Raw genomic sequence first — 25,841 nt, forward strand, 5'->3', positions numbered from 1 at the left:
TTTTGACGACTTGTTTACGGAGTTAATGGAATTTCTGAAATCTCCAGGGATTGGGGGATGAATTCTAGGTTTCCGGTTTCTACATGAACACCTGCTAGTCGGGTATGGTTTTGAATCAAAATATTGTATGTAGAAGGAACCAGGTAAATATTGGGGGTGGGGGATAAGGACAAGTGTAGTTTTACTATTGAAATAGGCTTATCCAGAATAAGAGAGCAGGGACCTGAGGACATGGAATCTGTAGCTGGATCTGTGGAGGGGGATCTCTGCAGGTACATGGGCTGGAAAGGGAAAAGTTTGTAGTGATTCATGGCAGATTTCTGGCTATGCACTTCCATGGTCATCTATATAATCTCTCAAGGGCAAAACACTCATTTTAAGGAGCTACGGAACCAAAATCAGCAAGTGTCTTAAGGGTACTAATAAAAGTGTTTGAATGAGGGATAGGAAAAGCTGGTTACTCTTAAGCAGTTAATCCCCTTGGAGCTAACTACCAGCTGTCCTGTGAAAGATGTTTTCGAAGAGTCGGCTCTTAGAAGATCTCTTTAAAATGTTGAAATCTGAGCTCCTGGATAGTAAAACTTTAATTAAGACCTTCACTTTTGTGCCGGTACTCTCCAACAAGTTCAGGGTTCAGTAGATTCCTCAGAACGCACTTTTGTGATAATCATTACCCTTCACAATCAAGATAACACAGGTAGTTTAAAAGGGTTTATTTCTTGGCATTATTTCCACTCTTATTTCACATTTGTTTCAAGTTTTAACTTGTATGGACTGCTCATAAAATAACTGGCTTTTATAAATACATGGCTAAGTACAGCTCATTCCTGTTCCTGCAAAACCTGTACAACAAAAACTCAGTCATTCCAGACCCCTGCTGACTATACCAAAGACTGAACGTCCACTTCAAATGCCCTTGTACTTTCATCCATTAAGTTGTATTCTGTTATCTCAAAGTTCTCTCCCAGGGAGCCTTTCTTGTCTGCATGGGCAAAGAGAAGGATCATATAACTTTCCAAGCACCAATTTCCTTCATCTTTTTAAATCATCTATTTCAACAGAATAGGAATTTATAAAATAGACCCTACTTTCACAATGCATGATCTCAAAACACAGTTAGGTATACCTTTAAAAGTAAAGAAACTCTCCAAATTACAACTAAATAATAAAACAGAAGGATATGGAAATCATCTTTCCTCTTCCATATAGTTTTTACCCAGCCAAACAATGGATCAGGACCACGATTCAAATCCCTCTGAGGATTTACAGCCACTATTTTCACTGTTGACATGAAGTAGAAAAAAATAAAATGAAATGAAATTATTCCTATTAAGTTATTCTATAAAATGCTAATCCATGTAAAATCTCATATGTATATTATGTGCTCTCCATATATTATGCTCTTCTTTTTTAAGTGTGAGATTGACAATTTCCTAGGCAAAGAAACAGATTCAGATTTTAAACTTTGTTCTGTCCTGAAAAATCTATTCACTCCACAGTTAGGAATTAACTCCAGGCAAACACGATTGCTGGGCATGTTACAAATAATATGATTTTAATTTGCTTCACCCACAATATGCCTACTAAGTGGGGAGATAAAAGCGAAATCCTGTTAAATAAGAAAAAATAATATGAATTAGTGGACTTTTTTCTTTTCTTCCTTCTTTCCTTCCTTCCTCCCTACCTTTCTTTTCCTTTTTAAGATTTCATTTATTTATTTGACAGAGACAGACAGAGATAGCAGCTAGAGTGAGCATAAGTTGGGATGGGAGAAGGAGAAGCAGGGGGAGCCCAATGTGGGGCTTGATCCAGGACCCTGGGATCATGACCTGAACCAAAAGCAGACACTTAACCAACTGAGCCACCCAGAGGCCCCGTGGATTTTTTAAATTTTGGATTGCAAAATTACCTTAGATTATAAATTACTTAAGTAGTTTATTACTTTTTATTGCTTAATTACTTTAAGTAGTTTATTTCTATATTTCATTTAGCATATTTTAGGGATTTGAGCAACATTAATGATAATAATGAAGGCATCCTTCCAGTTAACAAACACCTGAGGGGACATAGCACCAATAATTTAATAAATGATGTGACACTATAGTGTTAAAGATTAAAGAGAAAAGTTTACTCGATATTGTTTACCATATTTCTATCTCATATTTGAAAATATATACCATTTAAAACAAAAATAGTCACTTTAATTTGGAAATATATGAATCAACTTAAAAATCTAAGTTCTTTCACTTAAGACACATTATCAGATATGTGTATAATTGTTATTTACGATAAGTTATTTGGAAAACACAAAAAGATTATCTTGAAGATACATACTGGTGATACATACTTTTTGATTTACCAGATAATTGCCAATTGTTAATTTGTGCTATTTAGGGACTGCATAAGGTCACCAGACTGAGGTCATATTCATCTCAATTGAAATGTTTCCAAACTTATTAAATTACGATGATATGAATGATGACCCATCAAATTTTTAGTTATAAATGTTTCACTTGGCAAAGGAATATTCTTAAGAATTTTCTTTTCTTTTCTTTTCTTTTTTTTTTTTACCCCCAATATGCTTCCCAGAGCCTGTTCATTTCAATTCAGAACTAATCAAAGTTGAGTTTAAAAAAAAAAAAAAGTCTACTTGGCATCTGTTGCTGTTACTCTGTCAAATAACTCACCCATTGTCTAGATCTCAGTGGGGGATATGTGGGAGGTCCCACCGTTTCTTTCCAGCTGTTACTTAGTCTGGGATAATGTTTTTGGTTTCATACAACTCCCAGCATGCAGTCCACTCCTGACAGCCTCAATAAAATTCCACTTAAGCAAATGAATTAAAAGTCGGTATAAACAAAGTTTAGAAAGAAACAATTAAGAACTCTTCCTGAACTGACTTATGACTTGGAAAGTTTCATCTTAAGGAAACCTGTCACCTTGAAGGATCTAACACCACAGGCAGCTTTCCTGTAGTCTGAGCCTACCTTTTGCTTCTCTGAACAAACTGTTAAAAGAGTTAGAAGAGCTTCTACGGAAGTGTCTGGAGCTTAAGAGCTGGCAGCATCTGTTCAGTATGATAACAGTAGCAGCCTCCTTGGCGGCAGCCTAAACCCTCAAATCCCCAGATCTACCCCAGACCTAGCACTGGAGAAAAAAAGACTGCATTAAGCCATCATTTTTCAAACTTTCCAAAGGGAATCACACCTGAAAGAGAGTTGCAACCCCCTCCCTCCCTCCCTCTGCTCCTGTCTGCCTCTCTGTTACACACACACACACACACACACACACACACACACACACAAGTGCACACATAGTCACAGGGAAAAAAAGATGCTACAGAACAGTCCAGAGTGAAGTGCAAGGGCTAAGTGTGTATCCGAAAACTTACTAAAGGGAACATCATGATTGCTCACTGAAATAATCGCTGATAATGGTAATTCGTGGATAATCAAACCAACATGGATCAGCAATATGTCAATAGATGAATAAATATAGATTACCAAGAAATCTTAATTTTCCAACACCTTTGCCTACACCTGTATTAGCATGCCTTACCTACACTGGCTCTGCCCAATGTGTGCATATTATATTGTTATCATCCCTCACCCATGCTGCTGATTATCCAGCCTGTACTGGTACTTCCATTCTGCCCCAATAGCTGCTCCTGGGCCTCAGTTTCCTTGCCTGCAAGTGACCATGATTATAACACCCACCTCTACAGTTGCTAAAAAGATTAATGAATGAACATACATAAAGATCTTAAAATAATGTGAAATAATAAAGACATGTAAATGTTTGTTATTCTTATTTCTCTTTTTTCTAATAATTTACATTGTTTACTGAAATCAATCATATATTTAGATGAAAGCATCAGCAAATGAGCTGCAAACTAGAAAAGTACATTCACATCTTATAGTTTCCCTCTGAAATGATGCTATTGTTCAAATAAATGGGATTCTTAAAATGGGAACACAACTGACATATTCCCCAAAGCATTATGTTGATTTCTGGATATTTCACATATAAAAGCATTGACAGGAAACAGGTTTTATTCATTTTCTTTTTAATCCAGCATCCTTAAGTGACATATTAGCAATCGAGTATTAAAAACAAACAAACAAACAAACAAACAAAAAAACAGTGTAATACAGGAGAATATCTTAACATTTTTTTAAGGGCTAAGTACTAGTTTGTCATTGATTTCAGGAAGAAAAAGAAGTGTCATATAGACCCTAAGTGGTTAAGAATTACTTCAGGGCCCACATATAGAATTTTTAAAAAGTCACTTCATGGCTTTGAGCTATTCTAATAGGTTTTCTGGATTTTTTCATTATTCAATCTCTTATACTACTTAGAAGCTATAGGATTACTAAAAAAACAAACAAACAAAAAAACCCAATTTCTCAGGGAGTTGTTAGATTTCAGGGATTTAAGCAAGATTTTAGTAATTCCTACTCAACTATATTTATGGAATTCATTAATAATACCAAAATTTGACAAACTATAGAATAATCAGTTACCAAGAAATAGGCATAGCAAAATTTTACTTTAAGAAATATTTTTCTGAAAACTAATGACTTAAGAACACACTCACATTGAAGAAAATTATACCCAGTGCTCAAATGGGTTCTATTGGTCATCCATATCTAATTGGTAAATATGATGGGACTTAGAGTTTGAAACACGAAAAGAGTATTATGGTCATAACTTAGACCATTGTTAGTAGTAAAATAGTAATATTTATTTTTGAAATGTGTGACTTGGTCTGGGGTTATGGAAGGGTATCTGAGCCAGGGCCCCAGGGCCAGCAGAGGGCGACACAGGCCTGCCCCAGTGGTTTTGGGCTCCAGAGTCAACATGGAGAAGTCTGTGGATGCTGGGATAGATGATGCCTTCTCCCTGATTTCTTATCTGTGGTACTTGTGCTCTGAGGAAACTCTGAAGCCTTCTAAAGATTTCAGTTCCAGCTTCACATCCTTTGTAATTTTCCCTTAAATTCTGAACAGCCCAATTTGATACTTTCGAATTTTAAATCAAATATCCAAATGGCAGAAGGTGCTTCAGCACCTCTAACCATTGAGGCTATTGTGATCAACCCCTACCAGTAGAGTCCTTTTATATCTCTGTTTGTCAGTTTCAACGTGTTGTAGATCAAAATATGCTATGTGTTATATTTTGAACTCTTTTTCATTCAAGAGTGCTCTAATTTGAACTAAAAATTGCATAGTTACTCTAACCATTGGAATTTAAAATCTTGGCAGTTGTGGGGCACCTGGGTGGCTCAGTGGGTTAGGCCTCTGCCTTCAACTCAGGTCATGATTTCAGGGTCCTGGGAATGAGCCCCGTATGGGGCTCTCTGTTTAGCAGGGAGCCTGCTTCCCTACACCCCTCTGCCTGCCTCTCTGCCTGTTTGTGATCTCTCTCTGTCAAATAAATAAATAAAAATCTTTTAAAAATCTTGGCAGTTGTAATATGCTTATGTTTTCCTAAGAAATACCCTTTCTTCCAAGACAGGCTCCATCAAGGAGGGCACCTCACCCCTGAGTTCCGGGGCTACTTTGCTTCTCTCTCATGATGCAATGAATGGGGACTGACACAGTTTATAATCTTTATTTTCCCAAGCTCCTTAAAATAAGAATGCCCTGTCCTAAACCTTAGTCTATGGCTATTGACTTTGGTCCTTTCAAGGATCTGTGGCTTCCCTTTCTATAACTGTCAAATTCTCCATAGAAATAAAGTTCCCAATTTATTATCTAGCCCGGAATATTTGGGGAGAACACACTTAATAAGGTTTGCTGAAGTCTTTCTGCTTGGCAAAAATGTCAAGAGAGGAAAAAGGAAGTACAAAATGACAAGGTCCATGGTGTTTATCTCCTTTCCTCTCCTATGTCTTACATTCTGTAAGTACTTCTTACCTTTATTCATTTAGAGACTGCTTTTGAAAAGAGTAACTGTAAAACAATAGGATGATTTTGAACAGCTTCTTTCTATAGGGAAATTATTGATAGAAAAGGAATGCATCTCTTTAGTTTTTTACCTTAACAGATGACAGAGTGTATGTACCACAAAATGCCTTCCAAATTCTTATAAAATAAAATAAAATTCTTATAAAATAAAACTATCTTTGGATTTTAAAATACACTTGTAAAGCTCTATGATTCCCTGTTGTTATCAAATTAGGAATAAGTTTTAAGTTCAGACAGTCAATGTATTTCTGTGTATTATCTTTACAAATAGGACTGTTCGTGAATGAGAAAAATTGTTGGATACTAGGTCCTAAATAATTGTTTCACATTTTTACACTTAACCCCTCTTCCCAGGTAACTTGTAGCCCAGTGGTTGCTGCATCCTATTGAATATATACATCCTTCATTTCATGACTTCTATGCCTCCTCCTCAGGTAGTCTCCTCCCCAAGAAGGCCACTACCAAACTTGTAGCTACTACTGAAGAGTGTCCACAAGTCACTATCCATTTTGATATCTCTCATCTCCAAAATGCTGCTCCTGATGCCCTAGGAAATTAGATTATTGATTACTTTGTCCATATATAAAAATTTTCTGAACATATTTTAGGGCTCCCTTTGGGCACTGAAGTTCTTTGAAAACAGGAATAATGATTTATGAATCATAATTCTCTCTATGGTGTGTAGAATGTGTGGGATGTAAAGATAGGGCAGTATAAATGATAAACATTAGATTTTTTTTAATTAAATTAGTTTTTAATAGGAAGTATGTAGTTTTAAGTCAAGCATTTTGAAAGTAGCTCTATGTATAAAAATATTGTGCATAATATATAAAGCATTCTAAGTAATAGCTGCATATTATATACACATTTATCTATATGTATAATCTTTCTATAAAATGTTTTATAATTCTCCGTGATTTTATTTATTTTTTTTTAAAGATTTTATTTATTTATTTGACAGACAGATCACAAGTAGGCAGAGAGGCAGGCAGAGAGAGAGGAAGGGAAGCAGGCTACCCGCTGAGCAGAGAGCCCGTTGCGGGGCTTGATCCCAGGACCCTGAGATCATGACCTGAGCCGAAGGCAGAGGATTTAACCCACTGAGCCACCCAGGCGCCCCTCCGTGATTTTAATATCTTAGAATTATTTACTTGTGATAATGCTTTATTTTTATTATTCTGTCAATGAACTTAGTTTTAAGTTCTCAGGTCAAAAACATGAGTTCCAAAAGTATACTTTTCCTGTCAGAAGGAAGTTTCCTTGTATTATGAGACATATTCTAAGAAAACAAATATGAAAAAACAGGTAATTTTCTTCTTCTCCTCCTCCTAAAATATTGTTAGCATTCTTAAGGATAGGAGAATTATAAAAATAATAATTATGCATAATTTTTTATAATAATTACTTTTTCAATAAAGATATTTTAATATGTAGATAGGTAACAAAATACAGGGTTCATATATCTGTTTTTCATATTTTATATCTTATAATGACTTGATTTATAATTATTTTATGGAAAAGAAAGCCTAGACTGATGGGCATTTAAGAAAATACTTATTTTGGGGCGCCTGGGTGGCTCAGTGGGTTGAGGCCTCTGCCTTTGGCTCAGGTCATGATCTCAGGGTCCTGGGATCGAGCCCCGCATCGGGCTCTCTGCTCAGTGGGGAGCCTGCTTCCTCCTCTCTTTCTCTCTCTCTGCCTGCCTCTCTGACTACTTGTAATCTCTACCAAATAAATAAATAAAATCTTTAAAAGAAAAGAAAATACTTATTTTGTAAAGCAGCTGATATTTATACACTCAAATCTTTCCTGGGCCTCATCTACTTCTAGTTATCCTTTTCTATTTATTTATTCAACTTGGGAAGAGGAAGAGAACAATTGTTTTTCTTATAAAGGTGAATTTTTTTTTTTTCTATAGTTTCCCAACTGTGTTTTCAAATGTGTTGTAGATAATGTATCAGAAATATCTTTAAAACTTTATTGGTTCAGAGAAATTGTGTAGTACCAAATTTATCCTGGCACCTGTAATGAATTTTTGATGTACCAAATGTTCTTTTGAAGACTCATCTTATGTTTTGCATGAAGCATTTCCATTTTTCCTCTGAGAGTTTGAAGGGAAGGAAGTGAAATCACTAAACAGTTTTTCAGAGGTTAAATTTGCTCACTTATAAAAATAAGCCTAATTACTGCTTAAACACAAAATGTACAGAATTAACAAGAAACTTCACTTGAGTACTCCAGTTTGTGAAATACAAAACATCCAAAGTTTTACTGGCAAGATTACATAATTAGAAATCTCTAAACTGAATAATCACTTTATAAAAATTAGAATTATTTAAGCATGCAAGATTTTATCTATGTTCTAAATATTATAGCCATAGAGCAGACAATTATCTTTAGGTTGGTAAATAGAGTTTTACATTAACTCTGGCAAGAGGTAAGAATAAAGAATGAGGATGACAATCTTAAAAATTTATTAATAAAAATATCTCTACCTATAGCTTTTCTTAAGATTTTCTGAAAATAGTTGGCAAAGCAAATTAACCTCATATATATTATATGTGCATGTATATAAGCATATATAATGGAGATAATATCATGACTATTAAGCTAATATTTTTTCACTTTTTCCTACAGAAGATAAATCAGGTGCCTCTAAAGCCATTCAAATATCACAGTGACAGTAAAGGCTCAAGGGCAAGAATTACTTCATGAGGAAGGAAGAAATATTGCAAGGAAGTCCTGCTTCCTTGTATACAGAAGGCTCTGGAATGTAGAAAGAGGAGGAAAAGGAATAAAGTAGTCAGGCATGAGTATTCTGATTCCCTGTACTCACACATGCCCCCACACACCCACACACACACACACACACACACACACACACTCATACACACAAGAATGGGAGATTATAAAAGAAACAGAAGTGAAAGAACTTTAAGGTAGACCCAATTCCATGTTGGTACTTTTGAAAAAGCCTATTGCCACAGGCCATCCGTTACTAAAATAACCATGAACCCATTAGGTGTAGAAGGAGACACAACTTTTGCTCACCATCATCCTTCTGCTAGCATTGTTATTTAAAGTCTAGAAATGGCAAATATTTTGTGGCAGACACAGAAGGTGCTTACATGAGAGGGCCTGGGGAGTTGATTTGGGTAAGAGCCAACAGGCTTACCAGTAACTTGAACAGCTTAAGTGAGGAACCATTTAGAGAATGAAAGTGTGATTCAGAAGAATTTACAGTACCATGCAGAGCTAAAGATCAACTGAACCAACAAAACCATTTTGCGGTAGTTAAGAATTGTGCCTCCATACTTCAAGTGAACGGAGGTAGAATAGTCAGTGATCAGTTAAATTGGAGACCTCTCCCAGAGAAAAGACTTAGAGAACAATGCATAGCCATTCTCACCCTGCATGACAGAAGGATGACCCATCTCTCCATGCCTGCAAACCTGAAATCTACCTCTCCTTGGACATGAAATCTCCTATGCACCCCCACTTACCCGTCATTCATCTGTGTTCATGTGACACAACAGAAGTGAGTTACATCAACTAAGGAAGATTTGTTCTATAAGGTTATTCAGGAGTCCTATTCTTCTGTCTGTGGTTCTTTCCACTAAGCACTAGGGTGTTTCCATCATCTCTATATTTAAAAGTAGATCCACACCATTATGTTTTTTCGATCAACAGAAGGGAAAATGAGGATTTTGAGGCCAAACGATCTCTTTACAGAAAGTGATTCAGAAAGTGGTGCACATCACACTGGGAAACCCAAATTGCAAGCAGGCTGTGAATATTATCCTAATCTCAGTTTCCATATCCCTACTAAAATTCTACTACCTGGAAAAAGAAAAAAAATGAAGAGATTTTGCCCATCTGCCACACTTACTATTTTTCAAAAAGACACTGAATTTGAAAGAAATTAACTTTAACACTCCACCACTAATTATGTATGCCTACAGTTCATTGCTGTCCAGCAAGATGGGGAAAACACAGTAGATAGGATTAGCTACACAAACTAAAAAATATATATAAATTTTGTTTGCTGTTTTAATTGGAATTATGAAAATGTGTAGACATACTCTATATATATTCTGTTGACTTATGTGTTTAAGTTAATTGGGATTCTTGGTGACTAACACTTCTTTTGCAAGTTTAATACAGTTTCTATAACATAATCTGAGATTCCTGAACAATCATGGATATGTAAATTTCTCCAACATCATCTCAATTGCTCTTCAAATTCCTCACTGTGATCCAGGCTCATTGAACTCCCCCTCTATTCCTAGAACATACTAATCTCTTTTCTTCCTTAGAAATTCTGCACTCTTTGTGTCCTCTAGCTTTATCATACCTCTAGTTCTTCACCCACCTACCTGGCTCCACCTTCTCCTTCAGATATCTCCATAGCTTCTCCAGAAAGAGTTGCATTTTGCATGAGGATTCTGTCTAAAGCTATCCCTTACCTATCTCTCAGTTACATCAACCTGGGCATTCATTTCCTTCACTGAAATTTTCAAAATCTGCAATTATCTTATTGATTGATTTATTCGGTAGTGCACTATTTGTCTCTCATACATAAATGTAAGTCCACATCTACCACCCCACTATCCTCTCTGCCTTTTTCAGTAAGTGACACAAAGTGAGGTTTAAAAATGTTTGTTGGTTGAGCGAATGGTGAAGATAAACACTTTGAGAAACAAATATAAACAGCTGTGTGTGTACGTGTGTGTATATGTGTACTCTGAGCTAAATATTACTATTCCTCAAAGGGTGGGCTAAGAGAACCTTGTTTACAGAAATCTTAGGCAAGTTTTTCATAACAAGTACTGATAATGTATCACTATAAAAACCATGTTGTTACGCTCAAGGCATTATGAAATCCAGCCAAAAATGGATTGTTGATGACTAAATCAACACTGTTTCACATTCTGCTCCATACTCAGAATAGAACATATGCCTTTGTAGCCCCTGCTTTATGCAAATCTGTGTTGTTTTATATTAGTTCTTTGATTTTATTTTTATGTTTCTGTAAAAGAGTTTTAAGAGCAAATTTCCATAAAGATAGGGCTAAAATTACTCCACCATCAGTAATTACTCTTTAGACTACATGATAAACAGCGTGAATCAGTTGAATTTTATTATATTGTTTTATGGAATAGTATGGTATAGGTTTTTCTAATGACCCGTAGATAAGATTTTGTGCATGTTTAATGAACTCGGGCAAATGACGAAAACTCTTCAGACTTCAATTTCTTCATCTACAATAATGGACAGGATATCAGCTCTAATACCTTAGAACTGTTGGGAGGAACAAAGATGTATTTGTAGATACAACATAGTAGAGGGTCTGCCACATAGTAGGGAATTAATGAATCTTAGCATGGAACTCAGGGGTTCTCTGCTAAACTTTGGCACTATTAAGGTTGACTTGCTTAAACCTCCCAAAAATGAAGCAAGTTAGAAATTATGATCTCTGTCCTAAAGATGAAAAAATTGTAGCTCAGAAATGTAAATTCCCTACTGCTACACAGGTTGTGGGCAGCTAAGCCAATTTACTTTCAATTTATTTGCATTATCTCGCTTTTAGTTAATAGCCTACCTTCAGATTCCTTTCATTTCAGACAACCTGGCAAACAGAACTAGAAAATAAATGTTTAAATTATTGTTTCTCTTATTTGGAACTGTTGGTGTGTTGGTAGTTAAGCAAGAGAGGGTAAAGATAAGAAAAATTGAGAAAGGCAGGGAAAAAAATAAGAGATCAGAAAAGTCTAAAGTGCTAAAGACAGCATAAACTTTAAGAAAACTAGACAAGTAAGTCATCTCTCTTTCTTGTCCCTAAAAGACCTCAGTAATATAATCTTTCCAATTATTGGGCAAATGCTTTTAATACAGGAAGAAATCAGGGGATTTTGTGAAAGAATACATGTCTTATTATACTTATTCCCTTTTAAACATTTAAATTGGTATTTAATTCCAACAATGAGGGGTCAAAGATGTGTGTATTCCATTCTTACCTCAGAAGATGTATTCCAGAGCATAATTTAAAACATACTGTGCTGCCTTTTCTATGTATTTTTCTACAATTATTTCTATCTCTTTCTATCTCATAGGCAAAGGTAGTTGGTAGGAAAGAATGTGAAGTTTTGAGGACATCAAAGGTGGGAACTATTCTAATTACTGTGCAGCGCTGATGTACTTTTGATTGTGAAACAACCCATAAGTTCATATTGGTAATTAAAATCTACTATTTCAAAAAAAAATGAACATATTTCATAAATCATACACCCAAGGTACACTAGACATTGGAGACAAATGGAAATTTGATCCCTGAAAAAACGAAGTTGAGATTTTTCTCTATGTTAGTATTTTCTCCCTTGGCAATGCAATAGTGCTTCTGTTTCATTTAAATATTATCATTTAAGATTTAATAATATCCACCCTTTCTTGGTTTTTGCTCTCACACACTGGTGTGGCGATGACTCATGTCTTGTCCTGAAGTCTCTATATTCTAGGATCTTTAACATCACTGTGCATGTTTTCTTCTTAGGACTGAACTGCTTCAGCTTTTCCTGCCTCTTACCTCCAAAAACGTATCAGCAGCAAAAGGAGTCTTGAATCATCGAAGATTAATAGTTTATCTCTCTGGGAACATAGAAGTCTGCCTCTCACATTCATCTGAAGGATTGATGGCTGTGTGACTCTCTCAACACTTCCCACAGAGCAGCCCTGAGCATCAATGGACCCTTCAGGTCCTTCCCAGCAGCATGAGGGCAAAGTGATCCAAAAGAAAACTACTCATATCCTGTTATCTTGTTTCATTTCATGAGACCATGGGTGTGTGTGTTTTTGTTTTGTTTTGTTGTTTGTTTTGTTTTGTTTTGTTTTGTTTTAACCTACATTCATTGACTGGGTTTTGAAGAATTTTTCTAAGTTCTTCGCCATTTTTTGACTTCTCTTGTAGTCTTAAGATTAAACCAAGATAGTGCTAACTTCTGATTGTTTAACTTACATACATTAAATCAAAGTTTTTAAGGAATTTGTGGACGTGCTTTTTTTTTATTTTAAAATAAACTTAAGTAAAACAGAACAGATTTTTTTTAAACTAAAGATCTTAAAAATGCAAAAAATGCAGCTACAAAATCCTCTCACTGTTCAATTCCTGATGTCTGAAAGTGACCTACTTACAGGAAAACAAATCTGGGCATCATTTGTGTAAATGAGAAAGGAACCATGGGAAAGATTTATTCCCATGCATTGCCATAGAACACAAGCATAACAATCTACAAAGAAATTCAGCAGTTAATATTCCCCATACAACAATAATTCGCAATGTGATTGTACACCTCACCATATATGCCCAGACAACAACACTGTTAGCTGCTCCAGGCAATCAACTGTAGAGAGAAATCACCAATTATGTTTGTGTTTTTTGCAAAATGCATCCTTAAGGCTACATTCACAAAGACTTTTTGATCGTACTCTGCCTATCAGAAATACAGTAGAACACATGTCAATGAGAAACCAAGGTCTTACTGTGATGTTAGGTGTACTTGGGCCGGATTAGCTTCCTCGGACTAATTATCTTCTCTAAGCTGAATTTTCACATTTCTAACTTAAAAAGCTGGATTTAGCTTATACAATTGGCATATTCTAGTGATTTAAAATAATGTCTCCATGGAGAAAATGCTAAATAATTTATAAGTATTATTAAGAAGTAAGTTCCAAATTCTGAAAAATTGTTCTTGTTTTCTTGAATCTTATTTCTTGGGAATTCATCGATCACTCTTTATTTTTTTCTTCAGTGTTCCAAGATTCATTGTTTATTTTTTATTTAATTTTATTTTTTCTGTGTTCCAAGATTCATAAGTTATGCACCACACCCAGTGCTCCATGCAATATGTGCCCCCCTTAAGACCCACCACCAAGCTCACCCATCCCACCACCCCCTCACCTCCAAAACCCTCAGTTTGTTTCTCAGAATCCACAGTCTCTCATGCTTAGGAAAGGAAAAGTGAGTTGGGGTAAATTGGAGGGGAAAGCGAGGAATGATCACTCTTTCAAGTTTAGATTTGTTAAGTTTATCACTCAAGATTTAGTTATATTGAGAATGACCAAGAAAAAAATAAATTAAACTATAAGTGGCTAGTCATAATACTTTAAAAAAATTGCAGTATTTTTTTTCTCTCATTCACAGAAATTAAGTACAGAAGAAGAAAATCTAGGGCTAATGTCACAGCTTACTCTACTACCTTAAAAAATATAACTTCAATAAAAGTAATAGTGAATATACTTTTAGTGCTTCCAAAGCAACAGGAACATAGCAAACAGTTTTACTTGTATCTCATTTAATACACTGACAATCATAAAATTTCCCAATGTCATACATGAAGTAACTTGGGCACAGAGATAATACATATATTGTCTAAGATCACACAATTCCGACAATTGTCATGGCTAAAGCCACAACATCTGCATTAAAGCAAATAAGATGGAAAAGGAAACAAAAAAAGGTATGAATTTCAGGAAATTTCTTGAATTTTACATTTGAAATTCCACCTTTATCTCATTGGCCTCAACTCAGTAACAAATAATACTTACTTGCAAAGGATGCTGGGAAGGATGGTCCTTATGTTGAAAGACAATATACCTCCTTAAATATTTGGAAGTTCTCCTGTTAGACAAGAGTGTATATTGAAGGACATCAGCCTGTTTCTCTTACAAGGATACATGAAATTCTGTTGGATTTTGTCCTCATGGTTTAGAGCTATAGCTTTTACAAAAACATACTTTATTCAAATCTATAGTTTTTTTTTTCTCCTTGTAGTATCTTTCTACTAACAGTAGACCTAAGATCTCAATCATCCCCAGAAGACATTGTGTATTCCATACAAGACAGGTGAATGCTCAAATCAAATCTCCTTCAAAATCTTTGCTACTGGTAATCTCATATATTTTTTTCAACTTAATATAAAAAAGTTAGTCTTTTATAGACAAGTTCAGAAATTTGGGATTTCTGGTCATTCATTAATTATGTATACTTACACCATATAGTATTTTCAGGCACTTTTTTAGCACTAGGTTTGAAGAGATAAATAAGTCCCTATTTTCATAGATGTTACACTCAAGTGAGGGGAAATAAATGAAAAAGTAAGAAAATATAAATTCCTATATTAGTTACTGGGTGATTGATATATAAGTTACATTTTCTACTTTTGAATAGTTTTAAATATCATGTGATAAATAAATATACCCATAGAATTACAAGTATAATCCTATGTTCTTACTAATGGCATAAGTGATATTCATTGTGGATAACATCAAGAACTATGAAGGTTCTGGAGTTTTTACCCTACTTGCAAACCAGTAAGCTAGCCTACTGTGATTTCATAAATGGTGAAGACGTAAGATTCCTGTATCAGAGACAAAGAACACAATATGTGCCCTCCTTAATACCCACCACCAAGCTCACCCATCCCCCACCTCCTCCCCTCCAAGACCCTCAGTTTGTTTCTCAGAAATACGGTAGAACATGTGTCACAACTGACAGTTGTCATGGCTAAAGCCACAACACACAGCATGAGGTGTATCTTCATACTAATTCCCTTTGCTTTCCAGGTCCCATGGGGGTGATGCAGACTGGCCCAGTCAACACAGCATATACAGAAGGTCTGTGTCACAGTGAGAAACCCAGAGTGTAGCAAGCCCTGAACGTAGCTAGCCCTGCTAGCAAATCAGGTCAATCCCTTTCCTTGAAAGGGGACATTATGTTTATTACTCAGGTTAGGAAATAAATTTTCCCTCTACTCTGAAGAGAAACACTGTCTCCTTCTTGCAAGGCGAGTTGCTATACAAACATCCATTAAAGGGTAATCCAGAGCAGGAACTGATCCAAATGTTCAGAGACATCATGGAGAATTGTTTCCCACAAAGTATATAAAGACCACAAGGTTAGTCATTGAGATGGCTTTCCACAAAATAAGAAATGTAAGTATTTAAATAACTCAAAAAAGAGATCATTGCTTCAGTCCAGATACATAAAGCAGAGATTTTTTTATGCTAGATTACAAGAGCTGGTGAAGATGAAAGTAAAATAAGGATATTATTAAGTGCATAGAGAAATCAGACTTTATCCTGGGGAATACAGAGAATCAGTTAAACAAGAAAAATGGTAGTGAAATAAAAATTTGGGGAAGATTTTGTAGACTTTCTGGAGCTGGATTATTACCACAAACTCTGGTGAGAGACAAAGGCATGGGGAGAATCCCCTGATTAGATAAGAAGGACAAAGCGAAGGAATATATCCAACACGTTTCCAGTGTTTTGAGCATAAATCATCATGAAAAGTATGACATACATGGAAAACAAATAAGTCAAGTCAGAAAAAGAAGTAGTTCTACAGCTGGGAGAATCAGGCTGATTTGAATTACGTTTAATTTGATCTAGTCTGAAAATATCTCGTAGTGGAAAATATCCAATAGGATGTGGGGGATTTGAGATTAGAAGATGTGTTGAAATCAAGCATTTGATGGATGTGAAATTGGCAGACTCACTTGTGAGCTTGGAAGCAAAATAAAATCTCAGAACCTTCTCACTTCCTGACAATCTTGTCCATTGTGGATGGGGAGGGGTAGAGATTCCCTAAGTAATGCAAAGAAAAAAGAATATTCTGTACAAATTGAGGTCACTTCCTGACATGAAAGAACTTTTTATTCTAAATGTTAATAAGTTTCTATATTTCACAGACCTGAACTTTAGTTCCAATCTGAAAAAATAAAATAAAATAAAATTATGTTTCATGCAGTCTGGCAAGTATGGTGCTCAGTCTCTTGTTGGCCCAGAGCATGTAAGTACACTGGATTCAGTTAATTAGTAAACTAAATCTTCCCTGTCTAAAAAGTCCCTGAATATTTCTTCATTGCTTTATATACTCTGTGGAGTTATATCAGAATTTGAGGACGATTTAACTGTAATTTGAGTTAGCTGAATGGCACAGAATGCTCTTCAACTTTTCCCTCTGGCAGTTGATTTATTCATTCCTTCACACACACATTTAATTATACAACAAATTCTTCTTTATCAACAAGTTTGTTGCAATGCTTTGTGCTAGGTATTATATATTAAACAACAACGAATCAACACATTTTATATTTCATTTCTTGTTAAAAAAAAATGTCTGCATTGAAACTTAGGTTTAATAATTGAAACAGTGTGGTTGTGCCTAAAAACCTGTCATCGTGCCTACCCCAAGTAAGACTCTCAGCCACAAGCAGCATAACCAAATATAGTTGACTTAGGTAGAAAATACATTTGTTTATAATACATTTTTTCAAAGGAAAGACAGAAACTGCCATCACTCTGGCAATGCTGTAAAATCAAGGTTGAAACATGAGCAGAAGGAGAACATGGGGTCAGAGCAAAAACCAAATGGGAAGGGGTTTGGTAAGAATAGTGTATGCTTCATGTCTGTATCCTGAATCTTACACAGCCACTGCCAGAAGCCAAGCACATGCTATATCAATGGCCAGGCTCTATGGATGTGTCTGGACATCCTGCTACAAAGCATTTCTTGTGCTCCTGCCTTTTACTTAGACTTCGCAGGTGTCCATCCTCCTAGCTATTGGGACCACTCAAAAAATTAACAGAATTAGTTAACCAACCATGAACAAATCCAGTGTTTAGACACTTTATTTTACAGTCTTAAATTAAAAAAAAAAATTATTTTAAGTAGCAGTTCACCCTTTGCAAATATTTTGGAGTGTCTAATAAAGTCTTGGGCCGTGACAAGTATTTTGGGCACAAAAAAACAAAGACGCTAACTTTGCCTTCAGGATGGTCACTGCCTAGGGGAAGAAGCCATAAAAAAGCTAACTATCCATTCTATTAACTATTATAGGATAAGTATTCTCATGGAGTTTTGTAGCAAGAATGATGAAAATGCAGATGGGAGACTACTGCCTGCAGTACTCAAGAGAAGATGCAAAAAAAAAAAAAAAAGAGATGCTCATGGTCTTTAAAATACCATTCAGGCGTGAACATAATTCCTCTACTTGTTCAGAGTGTGTATCTCCCACTGTATTTTCAGACAAACATGCACAGTTAATTTGTATTTTGTAGGGCTGAAGTAGTAAACTGTACCTCAATGAACATAATTTGGCTAGCCTCAAACAGCATCCCCAAATCTACAGTCATAGAGCATTTTGGTCCTATCCTCCCAAAGCCCTGGGCGACACAATAAATTTCCTTAATATTACAGTTGTTGGATGATAAGGGGAAAATAACATGTAACCAGAAAATAGAATTTTAAAAGCTGTTTTTAATGTACTGAGGAAACGTATTCTGGAAATGAATTCTTTATCTTCAAGATTTAATCTGCCTGGGGAACATTCTTGGGATGAGAGGAAGACAAAGCAAAGGTAGACATAAAAGGAAAAGTATTCAGAAGTTTACATTTTAAGCTTTCCATTTGATATTTTAAGGTGTCGTAGATATTTTTGTGAGCTCTCTCTGTGTGAGCTGAATACATCAGCCTGCTTATCTATGGAATATCACGAACAGCTCAGCAGTGCACTCAACACAGAACACGCTTTCCTACATTGTTCAGAATTTGGTGCCACCATTGCAAAAATGTCACTAAACTTTGGCATTTACATCAATAAGAGACATTTTATTTTATTTTATTTTATTTTATTTTATTTTATTTTATTTCGTGAAATGGAATTCCTGGAATAATGGCTTTATCCCCTTGTTGACAGATTCCAATGTGGACTGGGTTGGGTCACCTGCTTCAAAGTGTCTCACTTGCCCAGTGCATCTTCTCACTCTGAGTGGGTATGGACCTTGTTCTTTCAGGGATGTGAAGTACCTGGCATTTGCGAAATATCTCCTTCCAGTCTTTACTTTCCCCTGAAAAAACATTCTGGGTTTGCTTTTGTGGAAAATAATTGGTCCGAATCATAGAAGTGTCTCTACAAGAAAATCTTAAAAAATATAAGTATAAAAGAAAAGTTCTATATTCTAGGAAGTAGTGCTTTTTTTTTTTTTAAGGTTCTTTTTCATTTATTTGTCAGAGAGAGAGAGCACAAGCAGAGGGACGGGCAGACAGAGGGGGAAGCAGGCTCCCTGCCGAGCAAGGAGCCTGATATAGGACTTGATCCCAGGACCCTGGGATCATGACCTGCACCAAAGACCAACCCTCAATGGACTGAGCCACCTAGGTGTCCCAGAAGCAGTACTTTTCTAGAAACATTTTACTTACCAATAAATTGCATGACATATAACACTAGGATAAATCCAAGAGTGGACATATGAATAAGTGGATGGATAGAATTTAGTTGTCTACAACTTTTGACAGCAAAGCCTAGGATAAGTGAAGATTGAGACACAGGATACATCAGATTTCTACATTGCAAAGATTGGTAAATCCCTAAAGCAGGGAAATTTTCCATAAATAGTAGGAGCAGAGGATCCATCAAATTGGAAGTAAGCCAAAATATAGATAACCTGTCTACAGAAAATGAATTCAATGGAAAAAAAAAATATGTCCCCTGATTTGACAAATACATGTTGAGGGATTTACAGGGCAGTCTGCATGTGTGCATAAACAGGTGCATTTGTGTTTAGCAAAAATTTGTACCAAAGCATTTTAATGGCAGACATTAGTTCCAAAAAGCTGTGACCAGATCCCTGCAATTGTCAGTTAATACTCTATTAATATCTTCAACAAATACTTTGCTCCATTGATTTTCCTAAATTGAATTTTACAAAAACACACTCATGATGTTATTATCTTGCAGTTCAGATGACTGTGAACACTGATCATTGGTTATTTGATTAGTTGTTTTTTGTTTTTTGTTTGTTTTGTTTTGTTTTGTTTTGTTTTAAGCCTGATTTCCCTTCCCATAGAGAGAAGATGCTGAAAAAACCCAGGACTGAAATTGATTGTAGCAATTAAAGATTCATGGAAGTTGTGAAACAAGTGTCTGAACTGCATTGTGCAGACCATCATTGTTGGGCCTTGTATTATTTATCTCCTGCTTTATAAAATATGACCCTCAAAGCTTAGCCAATCAACATAGCATGCCAATTATTGTCTCATGGTTTTTGTGGGTCAGAAACTGAGGAGTGATTTGGCTGGGTGATAGTGAATCAGGGTGTGTTATGAGTTTACAGTCAAGATTTGTCAACAGAGGGATCAACTGAAGGATAATCTACTTCAAAGTTCACTCCATATAGTTGTGGTGATCCTTACTTAGCTTCTAACTGGCTATTGGCAGGAGACTATAGTTCCTCACCACATGGGCTTCTCATTATCTGACTCAGGTGACATTACATGGTAGGTAGGCTCTCCCAGAGTGAGTGATGAGTGATGACATGTAAATACAGATGTACATAAAGATGTAGATATAGATGAAAGGAGTAAATTCAAGACAAAAGCTTCTGTCTTTTGTAAGCTAATTTCAAAAATTGACATACTGTCACTTCTGCCGTATTTTGTTGGTTATCTAAACTAACCTTGGTGCACTATGGGATGAAATTACAAAAGGATATATACTAGGAGGCATACCTAACTGGAGATCATTGAATGGTGATTAAAAAAAATTTTTTAATCTGGCATCTGAAAATCTGTAGTTATTCTCTAATGGTTAAGACTAAAAAATAATGAGAAAAAGTACAAGGAAAAAAAAAATCAAAGAAAACATACTAAGTTTTGGCCTGTCAAATACAGTAAAATTCTAATAGTCTTGGGCCGCCTAGTGGCTCAGTCAGTTAAGCATCCAACTCTCGATTTCAGCTCAGGTCCTGATATCAGGATTGTGAAATCAAGCTTGAAATTCTGAGGTCTGCTTGAAATTCTCTTGCTCTCCCTCTTCGCCTCCCCCAGCTCATTCTCTCTCTCTCTCTCTCCTTCTCTCTCTGTCTAAAATACATTTAAAAAGCTTTAAAAAATTCTAATAGTGTCATTTTCAGAAGAATAAGTTGAGACTCAGAGTCTTGCTTGATATGAAAAACAAGCATTATTAATCAATATGTACCCTCCCTGTGATATTTCACTGCATAACAAACTACCCCCAAAATAAGGGTCCGGAATAAAACTTGGTTATTTTTCACAACTTCCTGATGAGGCTACACAATGGTTTTTGTCTGAACCAATGTTACTGACTTCTGTGGGCAGCTGGTAGCTGAGCTGAACCTTGATGGTGTAGAATATCCTCACTCAGAAGTCTGGTTGTGGACTAATGTTATGTGGGGTGACAAGGATGGTTTGGACAGATGTCTCTTATCTAGATATTAGCCTGGACTCACTGACATGAGTAGTCAAAGTTTTCCCAGAATTAGCAAGAGATGGGAAGCCTTCCAATCTGTGCTGGCATTACATTTGTTATTGTCTGTCCTCAAAGTCTCATAGACTCTGCCTCTTGATGTATTGTGCTACAAAGTTGTATTGCAAAAGGACCTGAATATAGGGATGGGGATAATTGGTTTCTCATTTTGTTGTCAATAAAATCTCTAATTCTTGTTAACACCAATCTATTATTTCTAGGAACAATCCAAGAATGTTGTTATTTCTGTCTTGGTGTGGAGCATACTCCCAGCCAGAAAGGGAAAGAATGAAACTAGGGTTTATATATCATAAGATAATTTGAAAAGTCATGCCAAAGAGCAGGAGAGGGAATGGTGAGAAAGACATTTGAAAAAAAAAATAATAAGATAAATAAAGCCAATACAATGGTAAATTCCTTAAATGATCTACTTGGGACAACTGAGGTTTGATCTAACCAGAACCGTCTAAGGACACATGCTCCATGAGCCTCTGAAGAATCAAATCCTTGAAGAGGAGAGCTTTTTCCACCAACCATCACACTCTTTTTGGTCAATGGATGCCCTGTGGCATATAATGAATGCCCTTGCACTCTCAGGTCATTGTGGCATTAATATGGATTTCCCTTCATGTAAACCTCAGTGTAGTTAAGGAATTCCTGAGAGAAAACAAACTATGCACAGTGCATCTCAGAGACTGGTGACTATAACAATGCCTAGAGGAAAATATGGACCAAGAATTATGTAGAGCACAAAAGATTTCTAAACAGTATTTGAGCATAGTTATCACATTTTATGTAAAGAAAGTATGCAAAAGTTGTTATATGTTAAACCTCATTTGTTATAGGGTAAACCTCATTCAACCCCCACTACAACTGTCAGAAAAATTAGGTAAGTGCCCAAAGCCACAGAATTAGTTAGTGGAAGAACTAAAATATGAAGGTAGGTTTTCTAACACCAAAGTCTATGCTTTTCCAATGTATTTTACTTCCAAAAATTCTCATATGTATGGTTGGAGAGTGGGGTGGGTTCCCTTTTTTTTGTGAGGGATAGAGATTGAGTGTGTGTTATCAGGCATGGATAGACATTATGGGATCTTTCTCATTACTCTATTATGCAAGTCGTGGATCTTTTATAATTTATTCATTCAAAAACAAACAAACAAAGTTTATTTAGAGACCTTTCCTGATAAAAAATGGGGGGGAGGGTATGAAGCCAAACACATACGAAATGATATTAACTGAGTTCGAATTATTTTTCTCATCAGAGTGAAGTTGGTTGATAGTGCTTTCTCTCAGGCCACATAATTCCTGGTCCCTCAAGTAAGCAAACAGACAAGCAGGGAAATTAGGAAATAAGGGTTATTTTAAGACATAGTGAGTTTAACGCATTTGAATGGAAATTGTATTTCCGTGATTGTACAGGATCTAAAAAGGCTGGTTTACTCACCAGTGCTTCAGCCAGAACTCCTCATTAATGATCATTTCTTTACATCTTTCAGTAAAATGAAAACTGATAGTCATAATGATGCCCTAATATATTGTAAGACCATAAAAATGTCTTCTGGGTTATTATGGCAGTGAAATAACTCTCACCATGGTTTTCTCATTGATTTTATTTTATTATAAGTTTAGAATATTACCGGTTCATTTATCATACATATAACTTCATTAACCCTAAGATTTGATTAAAAAGAAAACTTTATTCTCCGGCTGTGTAATAAAATAGAGAATTACTATAGAAGCAGTTAAGTGTATATGTGTTGCTTTCATGAATGAACAAAAGAGGTCAAATAGGGAAACCTACTGAATTTTATTGCTGTCTCATAAAAAGTGTATATAGCACCCATAAAGAATACGGTAGGAAAGTAAATTATTTACTGTGAGAACCTTGGCTGTGAAATCATTTATATACCACTAAGGGATTTGCATACAGTGGAGGAAGTCTGAGAATCGTATTTCTATGCCTTCCTTTACTTTTCCATCTGAGTATAAGCTTCTTAGATTTTAGTCACGCGATCAAAATGTCTATCACGAATTTTCTGGGAGATAATTGCTGAGTGGATTTCTGACATTTTAAATTTTTAATTATGGTTGTCTTTATTCCTTAAACAATATAATGGGTTTTCTAGCATGTTTAGTGTGCTTAAAAGTATATTACCAGGCACTTCAAGTGTATATTATGTAAATTGAAGTATTTATTAAATACCTGCCATTGTGTTCCTTAGAGAATACACTGCGACTCATGTATATAAGAAGCAGAAGAATCCATGCCACCTGCAAATAGGCTATGGGTTATGGGAGTCTTCCTCACCACATAATGATACTCTACGAATAGTCCTGCATTCTTGGAGAATATTCAGAAAAAGAAAAAAAAATTCATTTTGCAAACCAGATTGCCTCTTCACTGAAAAGTAGAATGGCAATCAATTATTTATGCTTTTTAAAGCCACTAAATGTTAATATCTTGGCACATTTGAGAAGGAACAACAAAGAAACATCTTTTGAGTTTGAAATCCCATCTTTTTCAGCATTGCACATTAGAGTTTACAAAATGAGTTCACATACATTGTTTCAACCTCAAAGGAAACACTGGTATTAGAAATAAGCATTGTGTCATTCTCACTTTACAAATGGAAAAGCAGAGGCTTGAGGAGGAAGTGACTTTTCCAAAGTCAGGGAGAGAGATAGGGTATCACTGAAGCTGGAACTGATTTATTTTGTCCTGTGCATTATTTACTTAGAAGCACCATCCCCTTCCCCAGTCTGTCTGAGTACACAGCCATGGGCAAGCTGCTCCCCATTCCCCTCCCTCTCTCTAAGTGTAAAGTTGCATTCAGTTCAGATGAGGTGCCCTTGCTCTCAGGTTGAGCAAAACTAGGTGACAAAGTCCTGAAGCGATTTTGTTTTCTCAAAAATTGGCATAATTTTTCCTCTGCAACTTTAGCTCATTGGCTGTTATTTTATGCACATAACTCTGTGGAAATAAAAAAAAAGTAGGATAACAACATTTTTTTATTATACTTGTACTAATATCAGAATAGCAAAAAATAAAGTTGTGGATTCTATCCTGTTAGGGTAGTAAATAACCCATTCCGTGTCTGACTGATTGTACAGTCCTGACAGAAAACTAATTTTATATACATTTCCCAACAAGCTTTTATCATCACAAATACAATGCAAAGTAATATTTAAACGTCCTGATAGCCATATTAATGTATTTGAGGGAATCTCTCTCTGTCTGTCTCTCTCTCTCTATATATATATGTGTGTGTGTGTGTGTGTGTGTGTGTGTGTGTATGTGTATACACATATGCATGTATAATAAAATATAATAAAATAGAAAATAAAATAGAAAATAAAAAATAACTTACTACAGTAAACATTGTTTTCTCTGTATTTCTTACAATAAATTTTATTTTTTTATTACCTACCATTTTCTCAGGAAACTCCATAGTATAAACAAAGATTGAAATTATAAATTTGAAGATTAAATTAAAAATTGTTAAGCTATTGATGAAGCATACTTTTTAGTAATGTATTGTGCACAATTTTTTAGTAATGTATTTTTTAGTAATGTATTTATGAAGCATACTTTTTAGTGATGTATTGTACACAGTTTTTTATATCACACATTAAGAAATAGTGGCCCAGGATACTTCAAAAGTTCACGAGTCAAGTTAATGGTACATATTGCAATTTACACTAAGTCTCCCAATCCCTACGAAAATCTTTTAAAAATTTTGTCTGTACCATGAAGCCATTTATAATTTGCTTACTTGTAAGCTTACTTGTAAGTCACTGAACACAAATTGTGTATCAGGGAGGGTTATTAGCTAAAAAGTAAATATAAATTCAAAAAAATAAAATTTTGAAAGGATGCCTCCAAAAATGATTAGTGGGTCTTCTGAATGATACTCAGAAAATGGTTTGAAATCATGGTGGCTAACAACCAGAGGGAAACTGGTATCATGTGCCAGGAACTCGACAAGAACTACAAGATCACTCCTGCCTTTGGACAATGGATGTTGCTAATCCCATTTCTTCCCCAGAATGCTTATCCCTTAATGGTGAGAACCTGAAAAAGTGATATGCTGACTTTTGGCTTTAATCATGGAAAGGATTTGGTCTCTCACCAAAGCTTTCTAAGGACAAAAAAAAACCAAAAAAAACCAAACTAAGCACTCATAAAAGTTAAAGGATAATTATGCATTAGAGACATTAATAATTGAAAGAAATATGCAATTCCTAAACTATTGAAAAATTTAGTTGCATGTTTATATCAAAAATATGTTGCATTTGCATATTAAACTTAACAATATAATTTTACATCTTTAATTCATCTTTTTCTTCTCAGAGAAATCCTAATAGGTGATGGTAATAGTTTCTTCTCCTTTATATAAATTAAGGACACTGATTGTAGAGAGTTTCAAAAATTGGGGCAATTTTAACTGAAAGTGATAGCAGAAAAATAACCTTAATCTACAAATAATTTTGATATCTCAAAAGATAAAGTGATATCTATAGAATCAGTGCCTAGAATGGAATATGA

The sequence above is a fragment of the Enhydra lutris genome, unplaced genomic scaffold, assembly GCF_002288905.1.
Source record: "Enhydra lutris kenyoni isolate GAN:26980312 unplaced genomic scaffold, ASM228890v2 scaffoldscaffold21, whole genome shotgun sequence".
NCBI classification, from domain to species: domain Eukaryota; kingdom Metazoa; phylum Chordata; class Mammalia; order Carnivora; family Mustelidae; genus Enhydra; species Enhydra lutris.